The following is a 13970-nucleotide window of genomic DNA, read 5'->3' as shown; positions in this document are numbered from 1 at the left end:
GGGAGACAGGTCAGTCGACAGCTTGAAGAAACCAGGTTACCCTTTGTAATTACGACAGCCTTTAGGGGCTTGCTTCACCAAGCCACCCTCAAGACCACAAGAATTTATGATCCTTCTAAAAATACCCAAATGAGTCTCTGGAATTATCTTAGGGAGTCCGAGTCTAGTTCCAGAAACCATATAAATACACTTAAATCCTCAGTAAATGGTTTCCACTCTTCCTTTTATGACTGAATAAACTCTAAATATAAATGCTGGCAGCCACCCTTTAATAACACTGTTTTATATTTAACTCATCCAAGAATAAATGGCAGTGCCCTGGGCTCTCGCTTATTCACTTTAAACCTCAGGGTCAGACACCTCTCATTTTGTATTGGTGACAAAAATAAAGAAGGGGCGCCAGCGTCCTTACATCGGCCTCCCAGCTCCCGTGCCCCATACCCAACTAAGAGGCATCTCCTGGTGAAGATGAATGATGCCAAACAGGCTGAGGCTGTTGGAGCCACAGAGAAGAGGAGTTTGTCAGAGGAAGGCTTTGTAGCAGGGACTGCAGCAGGGTTGGGGAAACTTCAACTGGCACTCGTTATGGTGAATACAAAAAGAGACACTGTCCGAACTTCGCATAAAGCTGACCAGCCCCCACCCCACCCTAGCCCATTCCCTGAATCCCTTCCCCAGCCACAGCCCCATATTGTTCAGATCCCAGGCTTGGGGAAGACAAGGATTTCTTTTGACACTTAATAATGTCTGTTGACATGCAACATCCCTGCTAGGCTCTTTATTTTCTTTATTAAATGATTAAGTTCTGTAACTGATACCAGTTGTCATCAAACGCCATAAAAGCCAATCATGCCTCAAGTCATCAATATTTATTGTCCCCCGTAGTGGGGGAGGCTGTTTTCAGTTCAGGGCAGATGGGTTTAATTTTTCAGGGGAATGGCTGAAGCAGAGACACCTAGTATAAAATATCAGACCAGCACGGATCTGCAGACATGGTAAGATTGAGATGTTTGAGTGGCCGAAATGACGAGGGTGAGGGAGAAGGGGGAGAAAGAAGGGAGGAGAAAGAGGAAGGGTAAGGGAGAGAAGGGCAGGAGAGAGGAAGCTGGGAAGAGGAGGGAGGGCGGAGGTCTTCACAGAGAAGAGAACCAAGTATGGGAGAAGAAAGAAAAAGTCTACCCCAAAGTGTACTTACTATGAAGTGCTAGCTAGGCCTGGTGGTGTGGGTCTGTGATGCACACCCAGGAGGTTGAGAGGGAGACTGCAACTTCAAGGAATGACTGAGAACAGAGTTCGAAGCCAGCTACTGTATGTAGTAAGAGTCTGTCTCAAAATGAAACAAAGGCCTAGTGTGGTGGTGCACTCCAGCCCTTGGCCGGTATAAGCAGGAACATCTGGAGGATGAGGGCATCCTCAGTTCCACGAGAAGGTCAAAACCAGGCAGAGCTTCGAGATCATGTCAAAGATGACCCAGCAAAACCAAATGTTTTAAAAGGGTTAGGATGAAGCTCCATGATGAGAGTTTGCCTAGCATGTTCAAGGCCCTAGATTGCCCCCAACAATATACACCCACACCCATGCACACACATGTGCGCACACACATGCATGCACACACATGCATACACACCCATATGCACCCATGCACATGTGCACACACACACTCTTTCTACTGATATGGTCCAGATGAAATGACATGAGAAACACTGTGTTTCTGAAATCACAGATTGGTTTTTAGAGTGGACAGAGTGCTGGAGAGATGCTTATCAGTTAAGAGCGCTTGATGCTCTTTCCGGGAACATGGCTTAGGTTCCTGGTATCCACCTTGGGCAGCTTATAACCTCCTGTGACTCTGGCTCTAGAGGATCCAATGTCTTCTTCTGGCTTCTGTTGGCATCTGCTCACACAAACCCATGCACCATATAAACATATTTTTAAAAATAGACTCTAAAAAATTAAAAAAGAGGAATCAAAGGGGATGCAGGAGACAAAAAAAAAAAAAAAAAAAAAAAAAAGGCCGGAGGAAAGAGCATGAGAGGGGAACAGAACACATACGTAAGAGACAAGAGAGCACAGAGTTTGGTGCCCACACACGTAAATCTTAGCATTTGGGAGGCTGAGGCAGGATTGCTGTAAACTCGAGGCCAATATGGGAGTGTCGGACTAGCAAGGGCCACACAGCAAGACCTTGTCTCAAAATGTACAAAGGAAGAAGGAAGGGGAGGAGAGGGAGAAATGAAAAGGGGGAGAGGTGGGGGAGGAGGGGAGGAGAGGAGGAGGGGAGGAGGGGAGGAGGGGAGGAGGGGAGGAGGGAGAAGGAGAAGGGGGGAGGAGAGAAAAGAAGGGAAGGAAGGGGAAGAGGGGGAGGAAGGCAACCGTGAGGAGAAGGACGAAGAGAGAAAAGGCAGATGAGTAAAATGAAGGATGAGAGAAAACATGGGAACAAACCCAGAAGTAACAGAGACAGTGAGGGGAGGAGGCTTCTAGAGACTGAAAACGTAGGGGAAAGAATGGGCAGGGGAGACACCAGCCGAGCAGGGGTGGCCCTGGATTCTGGGGGCTCTGCAAGCTTTGGGCAGTCCAAGCCAGAGCCTGTCAGGAGTGAGTGTGACCTTTGGCGACCCCATGGCTTCTTCCTGTGTCACCTTCTGCCTCAGAAGTCTGAATCTTTCCCGGCAGAACACTCAAGAGCTCTCACACCCCACCTCAGGGAAGCCTGTGGATCTTGTCCTTACTGAGGTATAAATGACTGATGGGACCGCCTGCGGAGACCTTTTCATTTCTAGTCACCCATTCCCAGTCACGGATCAGCCAGATGGGGTGACGTTAGGCAATGCCAGTTTCTCTTCTCACAGGCAAAGCTATTTTGTCCCCTGATGTGTTTGGCCACAAATATGCTCTGTAGACCCCTAGATCCTTTTTGGAGTGATGGTGTGAAAGGTATGACTAGGCTTTGAGCTTACAAAGCCCAGGTTACACGTTGGGCCCTCAGGTCTCTGCTTAAGGCCCTGGGCTCCTAAAGGGACCAGATGAGGCCTGGGAGGAAGGCTGGGACTGGATGTGGAACCTTGTTCTTTGTCTTTGGGGTTCAATGAGAGTCTTTCAGAGACCTCAGGGATGATGAAGGGTCGAGAACTCCTGGCAAAAAATAAGTAGGTCACACCTCAAGGGATCCCTGCAGACGCTTCCGAATGGTTGGTCATGTAACTTGGCCCCGAGATAGAATAAGAGCCGTGGCCAGTCCACAGCACACGCACCGGCATTCCGAGGCAGGGAGGGCCCGCAGATGCACCCAGAGCATGCTAAAGGCTCGGCTGCTTCCTGTCCTCAGAAGACTGGTGTTTGGGACCCTAATGTCCTGCGACCGACCTGTACATCTCCCATCTGCGCAGTACCAAGAGGACACATGATGCATTCGTTCTGCACGCTCTCATCTCGTCTGGACCCCGAGGTCCACCAGGGTCTCTCCTGCAGGGCTGCCTTCTGAGAGCCCACTCACAGGAAACGGCGGCTGCAGGTTCTGTCTCAAGGACCCAGCTACCACCCCGGAGCTCAGCACCAGCATCTCTGGCCCAGAGAACCAGCTGCCCGCCTCCTCATCAGCGCCTGCTCGTTCCTTTCTGACTCTAGACTTTCCACTGCCGTTTTCATTCACATCTTTTAGATGAACCATGGGTCCTCACATGTCCCACACTCACGGCCCGTCGGGGTTCACCTTCTGGGAGTGTTCTCTCTCCCCATCGGATTTCTCTCTTGTTCACCCCGTTGTTGAGAGCTCGTAACTATCTTGTTATCGAGAGCGGGACAGTGCTCCCAATCAGCGCTCGTTTGCTCTGGCTCCCATGGCCATGTTTGAACAGGTATTTTTTAAATTTCAGTGTAATCAAATTTACCATATTTACTATATTTGTTTTTGTCCCACGGTTTATGTTTTAGGTGTCCTGAATAGGGTCGAAATTATGCTATTTTTACATATTCTTCTATTGGCTACCTAACGTTTTTCTTTCACAGTTAGGACTTTTTAAGAGCCGTTTTAAAGTGCGTTTTGAATTAGAGCCACAACTGCGTTCATCGTTGTCAGAGCGGCCGGTTTCCAGCATGTTCTTCATAGCCCACCCTCGAGTGCCTTTGCTGATCCCGGGGCCTCCTCATCATGGGTCAGTCACGACAGGAAACTTCTAAGTGTCTTTTTCATTCCAGTTTTCTACCTGTCTCCACATGGTGTCCCCTTATCTACACGGCCACATCCAGTAGAAATTCTAAATATCAGGGCAGTGTTTTCTTTCTTTGCTTTCTTATTTTTTTCTTTTTTAAAAATGCGGTCGCTATCTGTATAGACTTATTTTTTATTAGCATCCATTTAAATAAAATTTTACTGGTTTTGAATATAATTTCAAGAACTAATACTGAGAGATTGGATGTCAATATGTTTCTAAAGATGTTCTATGACTCTGTTTATTTGGGTCTCATTTTATTTATGTATTATTTCTGATGGAATCCCGTGCATCTCTCAGTTAATTCCTAGATACTCACCATGATGGAGGTGGGGCAGGCTTTTCTTTCTTTCTTTCTTTCTTTTTTTTTTTTTGGTTCTTTTTTTCCGGAGCTGGGGACCGAACCCAGGGCCTTGCGCTTCCTAGGTAAGCGCTCTACCACTGTGCTAAATCCCCAGCCCCGGGGCAGGCTTTTCATAGCTGAGTGCTTGTATATTTTCTAGTAAGTTGTCGCTGATGATATTATAAAGTCTTTTCTCCCAAGAATCTTTTCATTTTTTAAATGACAACTTTATTGAAGAAAATTTTATAAACAGTAAGATAAAACTCATTTTAATTGTTAGGCTTTCTCTCTCTGTGTATGTCTACTTAACATCTGACACAATTAAAACGTAGCTTTTTCATCTATCTACAATGTTCCTTCTCACCACTTTGTCTGATTTCTACATTTCCCACCTACCCAAGGCCTTTTATTTATTTTTTGTTTTATATCTTTTTGCTTGACATAGGGCCTCTAGGATAACACTGAACAGATCCATTGAGAGCTCGTAACTTGTTTTCAATCTTTAAGAATTGTAAAATTTTTATTACCATTTTTTAAACCATAGAGTATTTTGTAGAAGACCATTATCACTCTGAGACAATTTCCTGAATGGAAATATCATAAGAAATTTCTTTTAGTTCCTTAATGAGATGAGTTCTAGTAACTGATTTTGAAGGCTAAGTCATCCTTGCGTTCCTGAGAGAAGATCATCTGGTCACGTGGCTTGTGTCTGTGGATGAGATTTACTAATACTTTTGTAAGGATGACAGCATGTTTAAATGTGGATTTTGTCCATATACATTTTTTCTTATAATATCTCTGTTTCATCTTAATGGTTAAGTACTTCCCATCCATCACGAGAGTTGAGAATTCTTGTCTCTTAGGTTTTCTGAAAGAATTGGAGACTAACACTTTTTCTTCCCTAAATATTTAGTGATTGCCAGTGAAGCCATTGGAACTGGGACTTTCTGAGAATATGTTAGACTTCTTTTTTTAAGGTCAAATGAATTTATATATAGGTTGTTACATTAACCAGCATATATATATATATATATATATATATATACATATATATGTATATATATATAATATATTCCCTTATTTGCACTTTAACATCCATAGGGTCTGTAATAGAGTCCTATTGTTTTATTACTATTTTTCTATGTCAACTCTCTTCTTGATCAATTTGTTTTAAAGTATATTGCTTTTATTTATATTTTAAGAAAGCAGCTTTCATTTTATCCATTTTTCTCTTTTTCCTTTTTCAGTCTCCCATATTTTTTTTTTTTTTGTTTTGAGTGGGCTCATCCTTCTGCTAAGTTTTAACCTTATTTTTTCATACTTTCTAGTTTCTTAAAATGTGATGTTCTAAAAAAGAGTTCTGATGTCCATAAACCTTCCTTAAAACACTGGTTTCCCCTGCATTCTACAGGGAATTAGCGTCTCGCTTATATTTTTAAAAATATTATATCTTGTTGAGATACGGCCTCAATACATAACCCTTGACAGCCCAGGACTCAACTATGTAGACCAGGCTGGGTTCGAATCCCCAGAGATTTACCTGCCTCTGCCTCCTGAGTTCTGGGATTGAAGACATATGCAGCCAGGCCCACCATTTTATTGTTTATAACTGAGTGTGTGTGTGTGTGTGTGTGTGTGTGTGTGTGTGTGTACGGGTATGGGCATGTGAGTGTGAGCACTTGTGGAGCCCAGAAGAGGTCACGGGATCCCCTGGAACCAAAGTTATGAGGAACCAAACTCTTGTCCTCTGCAAGAGCAGCAAATGCCTTAAGCCGAGTCGTCTTTCTGGCTCCTGCTTATCTCTCATCTTTGTATCAATACTTTCTTTTATGGCCTTAAACCTTTCTGCTATTTGTTTCTTCGGTGTTTTCTCCTGCACCCCATCCCCAGCCACAAATGATGTTTTCCTGCCTCTGTATATTTATACAAGTTGCTAATTGAATTCTATGCTTTGAGAATTTTATGTTGAGTTCTGGGTTTTGCTGGTCTTGCAGCTGTGGGTTTGTCTTGAATGTCGGTTGATTCTTTTAAGCCTCGTCTTTTATTAGGATGGGCTTAGTGTCAGCTTTCCTCTGGGCTAGTTTAGTAGTTTAGGGCTAGATGCACACAGTCTGCCTATTGGTTAGGACTCAGGTGTCTCTCTCAGTCCTGAGACCACCTGGAAGTTAGAGGCTTCACTGGTCTTCAGAGCTGTCTGCATGGTCTCTTGGACTTTTGTCCTCTATAAGCACAGTTCAGTAGTCAACAAAAGTATACACAAGCTCTTCTCATATGTCTCCTTAACCTCCCCCCGCCCCCGCAGTGCAGCCATGAGCTGACCACTCCTCTTTATGTTGTATTTCGGAATGTCCCTTCAGGCTCGTTTTGTCGCTACTTTTTCCGGGATCATAGTGGTCCACTGCCTGCTGCCCATTGAAAAACATTTTCTTTGTATATTGTATCTTGTTTTATTCTTTTGTCTTAAGGTATGGAGTCTGGTCAAAACAACACCAATGTGGCCGCAGTAGCGGTCAGAAATGAAATTTCGTCTGAGGCATGTATTACTATGGGATATGGTGACATTGCTAACATCTAAGTGTGCAGTGGGTTTTGTTGGTTTCCCAGTGGAGGTGATCATTAGCCTCTCTAACTAGGGATACATTTTATTCTTGTTCTTTAAGTATCGGCGAGCTGTTCTTTTCCTTGGGTTGTAGTTGGGATCCGATTATCTTAGAAAGCACAGTTTGTACCTTTGTCAAGTTGGCCCATGTCAGTGGAATCATCTGAGTGTTTTCAAGTTTAATTTTTCCATGAGCATTTGCTATTTAGCATGTATCAAGCTAAAGGAACTTTTAAAAAGAATCTTTTCTTCTGACTTAAAAGTATTAATTAAACACCGAGTTTTATTTAAAGCAACCAATGCACTGATAGGCGCACAGGTTTTCTCCTCTAGGCCCTCAGCGTGCTGAGTTATGATACTGCTAGGCTCTACACGGGTAAGCCATCTTTGCTTTGTGAAACACAGGCGGCCTTCTCATTCTGGGTTTTTGCATGTTAGACTCGGTTGGCTGAAGTCTTTCTAGGTCATTTTATCTTTCTGTACTCATACACGTATGACTCATATTCTGGCAGTAAAATGTGTTAGGCTGCTTTTCCTCTTTCTGATCTCTGAAATTGGCTTTAGGTTGTGATTATCTGTTCCTGGGATAGAACTGGTTTCTAAGGCGTTCCAGCATTAGGGCTTACGGTAGAGGGTTGCTCAGTCCCTGTATCTGTTACCTCACTCACTCGATGTCCACAGCCACTGAGCCTGTGCCACCTCTCTGTTGGCCACTTAACAGGTACCTTGTTATTAAATCAGTTGTCACCCTAGCACAGTGCTGGAGTTAAGTCACCCTTAGTCTATTTAACAACAGCCCCACAGTGAAAGCCCAGTGGTGGTAGAGCTTCCTCCAAGGGAATGTAGGGAAGTTCTTGACTGAATAAGGACCAGGAAAAAATGTGTTGGTCAACACATTAAAGATCACCGGAGAGGGCACCAAAAGGTATCAGATTCTTGATTTCTCTCCCTGTGCTTTCTGTCTGTGTATCCACAGCAGGAGGTCCAGCTGTGATCTGTCATGTGTGTTGTACCTGAGGCCTCATAGTTGTTTCTGTGTCTGATGATTGAATCTACACTTGTGTCTGTGTGTGCCTGAATACCCCTCCCTCTCCCCTCCCCCTTCCCCTCTCTCTCTCCCTCTCTCCTCCCTGTCTCCCTCCCCCTCCCCCTCCCCCTCTCCCTCTTCCTCTCCTTTTCCCTCTTTCCCCTCCCCCATCTCTGTGTGTATGTGTATGTGTATATGTATGTGTATGTGCCTGTGCCTGTTTCTGTCTGTCTGTCTGTCTTCGTGTGTCTGTCTATCCTAACAAAGGGCTTTGCTCTGATTTTATTGAACTGCACAGAAAACAGGACATGGCATTTCTTTGCAGGATGCCTTTACAGTTTCCCAAGGGCAGAAAGAAGTCATTACTGACCCAGCTGGCCTAGAAACACACAGTACTACAAACAGATGTTATCAAGCAGGTTTACCCCAACCTGTTCGCTGCTTTCAGTAAATGATAGTGGTAACCCACACATGCATTACTCCGGGTACATAGCCCCGGGTGCATAACCTAAGATTATAGCTATGTATTTAGCTTGGGCTGTAAAAGCTGGTTGGATAGGAAGTCCAAGGCACAGTAAGGTTTGTTATATTGTTCCCTTAAATTAGGCAGGTTAAACGGGCAAGCACACTGTAGGATAGCAGCTGAGTGTATAGTCCTAAATGCTATTGAAGCATTCTCTTAACTTGGTTGTGAGGTCTACCATAATCTCAGTCTTTTGGGGATCAAGAGATATGATCATAAAAATGTATCACTATAGAAATACCTTGTGCTGAGGTTTGGAAGAAGGACTCTTCCATCTACATAGAAACCCAACATACCCCAGATTGCAAGTGCATAGTGCTTAGAGAAAAGTGGAGAAGGCATTATGTTCGGGAGTGGAAGCCTTAGACAGGAAACACTGCTGACAAAGTGATCCACCAGAAAACACCGAGCTTGGGTTAGCAAGTGATCCCTAGAACCAATGGCCACAAGCCATTTACTGCACCCCAGGGATGGCTGCACAGATTCAGGGGTTCTTATGCATGGGATTTTATGCTACTTGTGGTTGCAAGTATCCATTGTGGGTGTTGAAACACTCCCTGTGGGTAAAGGGGGCTGCTGCATTCTTTAATATCTCCTGTTTTCATTAGGTAAGGTATTATTTATAGCTCCCCCATTAAAAAAAAACCTAAGTTTTCATGAGAGATCTTTATGACTACAGAATTTCTCAGTCTCTAGAGTACAGTGGTAAATACCCAACCCTAAACACAAGATAAAATCGCATTGATCTACACTCGCATGCACATGTGCTTGGGACACACACACACACACACACACACACACACACACACACAGGAATACACACAAGTAAAACTGGGCAATTATGAATAAAATCAAGGTATTATATCAATGTCGATATCCTAGTTAAGAAGCCGTATTACAGTCTTATGAGATATTATCGCTGGGGAATCCAGGTTAAGAGTGCACTGGGTTCTGTGTATTTTCTTATCTGCTCCTACAGCAATTCATTTCCTACCTCAAGTCATATGCTGGCTTTTGGTGCTACGAGAGATCCCCATTTCACAAGTAGCCTCCAGCAACAATTAGTCCTGCATGTAATTTCTGAATCAAATGGTGGCTTTGGGTGAGAACTATGGAAGCGGTTTGGAAGCAGATGTAGCCCGGGGTGAAGTCGCCACCTGCTTTCGAGGGAGTTGGGGGAGGAGAAGAGGGAAGCAGGACGCACGTACACTATAGCCTGCCACCTAGGACAGAGCTTTAACCTAGCGGCCCCACAAGATGTCCGTGCTGAATCAACAGAACTTGTAACCGTACCATCTATTGAGACAGAAGGTTAAGGACCCAGAGATGGGGATGAGCTGTGATGGCCTGGCGACTGTGCTTAGGTCCCACGAAAATGGCTCAGAAGGGTTGTCACTGGCACGCCATGCCTTGGCTTTGAAGATGGATTCAGGAGCCAGGAACACACGTGACCTCAAAAGAAGTCAAGAGACCAGGGAATGTACTCTTCGCTCTGAAAGGCCCAGGCCTACTAGCATCTTGGCCTGAGGTCAGGTGGGCCCATTTTTTGACCCCGGAAGTTTAAATCACCACCTCTTCAGTGTTTGGTACCAAGGCATACTGGACCTGCATAAGTCTCTCCTTAGTGTGTCAATCTGTAGAGTGGGTTTGCATTTAGTTTTGACCGTTCTAGCTGCCAGCCCACCCAGACTGGTAAGGTCAGTTTAATGAACATGTTGTAGGCCCCTGTGCAGGTCTCTTCTCTCCCATACCCCAGAGGACAATGGCCCTTATTCCAGGCCCCCTTATGAAACAACCTGCACTGTTCTTGCTAACTGTGCACACTGAGCCCAAGCTTGGCAGCTGAAAGAACTCTTAGTCCATCTCAGAAGCCCCAGTCGAAAGTTCATGCAAGGCTCTCTGCTTTGAGTATTTTGATTGGTTGATTTATTTGAAATAAGGACCCACTGTGTACCCCAGGCTAGCTTGCAACTCACTATACAAACCATACGGGCCTCAGATTCATGATTCCCCTGCCTCAGTCTTCCTGTGCAGGTGGGAATTTCCAAGCCAGGTTTTCTAGAAAACTTTAAACTCACAGACTCCCTTCCTTTATCCCAGATGTCCCTACTCAGCCATTTTAAGACCTTACAAACTATTAGCTCATCCAGAGAAGATCGATTGGGGCTGAGATGTAGTTTTTCCAGTAGAGTGTTTGCCTAACATGCACTCGGAAGGTAGAGGCAGGAGGATCAAGAAGTTCAAGGTCATCTCTGGTTCCACAGCAAGTTGGAGGCCAGCTTGGGGCGTGTAAGACCTTGTACAAAAACAAAAACAAATCAAAGAACATCAGGAGACTTGGGAAATGGGGGGAGGGTTGTCTGGATTCTTCCTCTGACTATCCTGGCTGTGCCATTGACTTGAGTCATTCATTGAGCCTATTTTTTTCTCATTTGAAACTTGAAATTGTTGACCCAGGTGATGTCATCTATCAGTAGGTGATGTCATCTGTCAGTAGGTGATGTCACCTATAGCTATAAATAGACATTCGTGTGTACCAATTTTTCCTTCATTTTCTGAATTCCTATTATGCAGACAATATTTTACAGTTTCTTTAATTCAATCTACATAGATAAGCCCACTCATATTTAATAGAGTTGTCTCCATACAGATGGGGAAAATGTTTCTATACTAGTATGGCTTAGTACTATGAACAGGGATAATTTTTCCTCAATGTTGACAAATTCAAATTCTGTATGCAGAGATGTATATCTATATGTGTGTATGTATATGTGTGTTTGTAAAAATCTAAGTTTTTTTTTAACCGCATATCAGGGTCACCGTGGAGAATATCATTTTTCTCTGTACAAGGTTGCCACTGTAGACTTGGAGTCCTTGGGTGAATCCAAACGCTGTAGGAAAGCCCAGAGTTTGTTTTAAGACATGTAACTAAGTTTTTGGTTCACAAAAAAGTAAAATAAAAGCAATGGAACTTGGCTTTTTTGATGAAGTTTGTTTCGCTTCCCGAGACAAAACTACAAACCTGTGTGAGCCAATGAACGAGCTGGGTGTGGAGCGGGGCGGGTTCAGTGGACTGACAGGCACTCAGAGACAGGGAGGGGCCAAGCTTCTCCATAGATGGAGTTTAGGGACCCTGCATCCTCAGCCTCTTTCCTTCAGTTACCGAAGGGGCAGGAAAGCATCTTTGGACCTTTCTCTGAGTGTTTCTGTGAGCACCACTCACACATTACTGACTCTTAGCAAGCTCCACCCCCCTGGAGCACAGTGTCAAAGGAAGTCGAGAGACCAGAAGAGACTGTTTCAAAGTCATACCTTCTTTGATAACCAGAGTCGCTCATCTGAACCAAGTCCGGTGTACCGGCTGAGAGACTAAGCCGTGCTAACTACAGCTTCCCGGTGCGGGAACACACCCTAATAAACATAGGCTCTCATTCATTTTTTTTTGTGGACTTACCCTAAGTCCATCCCATATCGCCAGCAGGAATCATGGTAGTTATGGAGCCAAGGAGGCTCCCGGAGCTACCATCATATCAAGTAGTCTGGATTTCAAACAGCCGAGAGAGAGAGAGATTCAGAAGTCTACCTTCTCGTGTGAAAGGCACACAGGTCATTTCTGCGCAAAGCCATTGGTCAAATCTAACCATGAGGCTGAACCGGAACATTCTGGGATGGGCGGAGCCATGTCTGGCTAAGGGCGCTCGTTCTCACCAAGCCTGTCCTCTTGTGCTAGCTGCTTCGTTCTGTCTTCCGTAAGGATGATCTGTAACCGGCAGCCTGCTTTCCTGAAAGCTCTATATGCAGTGTTCTTCCTGGGGATACGGGGATGGGAGAAACAGACAGCCTATCTAAACTCCAGAACTAACTGCATGAAGCTCCAGCCCAGCTGGGCTGTGGACCCTGCGCTGACACTTGCGAAGGGGCTGCCATTTTAGTTTCTCCCTTTTTGAGCTATGGGTCCAGCAGTCCTGGTGCTGTTTTAGAAGAGTTTTCTGGTTTTGTATCTAGCTTCTGTTTCACCCTTCTGGGAGTATGCCTAATGCAGGAGGGTACTTGGACCCTGCCTTTGACCCCGAGGTGGAAACCGAGCTAGCAGTCTGATACCTCTTCTTCCTTATTCCCAGAGTCTCTTTTGTGTTAGTTACATGACTGTGGTCAGATTCAATCGGATTGTTTTACTGGGTAGACTAGCAAGCGTTTGGGTGAACTGTCCCTTGTCCTAAGTTCAAATGATCACATTCAGTTCAGTGTGCAGCAGTACTCCACAGGGATCAAACTGGGTTTCTTTTTCCTTTTCTTTCCCTCCCTCCCTCTCTCCCTCCTTCCCTCCCTCCCTCCCTCTTTCTCCCTCCTATTCTTTCCCTTAAGTAATATTCACATAAGTTCACACTCACTTTTTGAAACAGTCTCGGTCTGTAACCCAGGCTGGCTTCAGACTGGTGCCAGTCCTCTTGCTCCAGCAACATTCATGCTGGGCTTACAGATGACACAATGACCTCCAGCTTTCCAATTTTCCGTTTCTGTAATAAGTTATCATCCTGTTTCCCAACCCCTTCCTTCAGAGACCTGGTCCCCATGGATCTATAACTTTCAGGAGAACTGAGGGGCAGGGGGCGGGGGTCGACAAGTTCAATTTCCACAGCTTGATGGTTTTACCCAAGGCAGCCTCCGTGGGCAGAGCAGGAATGGGTGGGCAGACCTGCTCATGGCTCTGTGATTGCAGTGCAAGTGTGCATCCCTGAACCACACCAACAAAGCACGAGTCTAGGCTTTGTTGATTTAGAATGCTGCAGACACCCCTGGAGGCTGAGGAATGATGAGCATCCCGATGTTCTGTGGTCGTGATGCAGTCTCCTTGAACATATCAAGTGCCAACTCTATCTAGAAACCCAGGGGACCACATGCTGGGCTCCCTAACCAACAGGTCTTACCAGCTCAGATCAATGTTTTAGTCTGGTATTATCCAGTTTGTGATGAAATCTTTTAGAAGCTGAGAGGACTTCTCATGCCCAATCTGGAAATCTTAAGAGAATCAAGTCCTCACCAGGACAAGCTGATCTGTGGGCACGTTTGGGTCCTACTGCCTGCTCCCTGAGCTGGGTCCAAGATGTTGCCCTAGATGTAAGGAACTCTCCTTTCGGAGGTCGGCAGAGCGCATGTCAGAAGATTCCTAAGAATTAAAAGGGCTCTCTTGTGTTCTTTTCAGGAAAGAAATTTAAAAGATTCAAAACTGTATCCGCACAGATTTTCCTCCACTCTGCTGGCGTCCA

General features: G+C 45.0%; 1 long non-coding RNA gene across 3 annotated transcripts in view; it reads right to left on the bottom strand.

Annotated features, from left to right (window-relative positions):
- Window positions 1–13491, bottom strand: part of LOC120100063 (uncharacterized) — a 33396-nt gene extending 19905 nt beyond the window's left edge. Inside the window, exons 1-2 of one of the 3 annotated variants that reach the window (XR_010063307.1) lie at window positions 13095–13470; window positions 12158–12512 (exon numbers count right to left, since the gene is read on the bottom strand). This is a non-coding gene — a long non-coding RNA (uncharacterized LOC120100063). Of the gene's footprint in view, window positions 1–12001; window positions 12513–13094 lie in introns of those variants that run through there. The other 2 variants (XR_005499760.2, XR_005499761.2) reach the window with 2 other exon arrangements.
- Between the last annotated feature and the right edge of the window lie 479 nt (window positions 13492–13970).

Source organism: Rattus norvegicus, chromosome 1, assembly GCF_036323735.1.
Source record: "Rattus norvegicus strain BN/NHsdMcwi chromosome 1, GRCr8, whole genome shotgun sequence".
NCBI classification, from domain to species: domain Eukaryota; kingdom Metazoa; phylum Chordata; class Mammalia; order Rodentia; family Muridae; genus Rattus; species Rattus norvegicus.
This window is presented reverse-complemented; position numbering and strand designations above follow the sequence as displayed.